Source organism: Chiloscyllium plagiosum, unplaced genomic scaffold, assembly GCF_004010195.1.
Source record: "Chiloscyllium plagiosum isolate BGI_BamShark_2017 unplaced genomic scaffold, ASM401019v2 scaf_58233, whole genome shotgun sequence".
Taxonomy (NCBI): domain Eukaryota; kingdom Metazoa; phylum Chordata; class Chondrichthyes; order Orectolobiformes; family Hemiscylliidae; genus Chiloscyllium; species Chiloscyllium plagiosum.
The window spans coordinates 1-930 of NW_025197839.1; positions in this window are offsets into that span (position 1 = coordinate 1).

The following is a 930-nucleotide window of genomic DNA, read 5'->3' on the forward strand; positions in this document are numbered from 1 at the left end:
TAAATGAAGGGTCACAGATACCCGGGAGTGAGTCACAGTCTGGAATCTAACTGAGGCCTTTGGGGTGGATTATATACAGAATAACAGATACCTGGGAGTGAGTTACAGACTGGAATCTAACTGAGGGGTTCAGGATGGTTTATACATAGAATAATAGATACCTGGGATTGAGTTACAGACTGGAATCTAACTGTGGGGTTCAGGGTGGTTTATATGCAGAATAACAGATACCTGGGAGTGAGTTACAGACTGGAATCTAACTGAAGGGTTCAGGGTGGTTTATATATAGAATAACAGATACCTATATATAGAATACATTCTTTCCTGAAGAAGGGCCTGTGCCCGAAACGTCGAATCTCCTGTTCCCTGGATGCTGCCTGACCTGCTGTGCTGTTCCAGCAATCAAGTTTCAACCTCAATATAGAATAACAGATACCTGGGAGTGAGTTACAGTCTGGAATCTGAATAAGGGGTTCAGGGTGGTTTATATATAGAATAACAGATACCTGGGAGTGAGTTACAGTCTGGAATCTGAATAAGGGGTTCAGGGTGGTTTATATATAAGAATAACAGATACCTGGGAATGAGTCACAGACTGGAATCTAACTGAGGGGTTCAGGGTGGTTTAAATGAAGGGTCACAGATACCCGGGAGTGAGTTACAGTCTGGAATCTAACTGAGGGCTTTGGGGTGGATTATATACCGAATAACAGATACCTGGGAGTGAGTTACAGCCTGGAATCTAACTAAGGGGTTCGGGGTGGTTTATATATAGAATAACAGATACCTGGGAGTGAGTTACAGACTGGAATCTAACTGAGGGGTTCGGGTTGGTTTATATACAGAATAACAGATACCTGAGAGTGAGTCTGTAACTCACTCCCAGGTATCTGTTATTCAATATATAAACCACCCCGAATCTAACTGAGG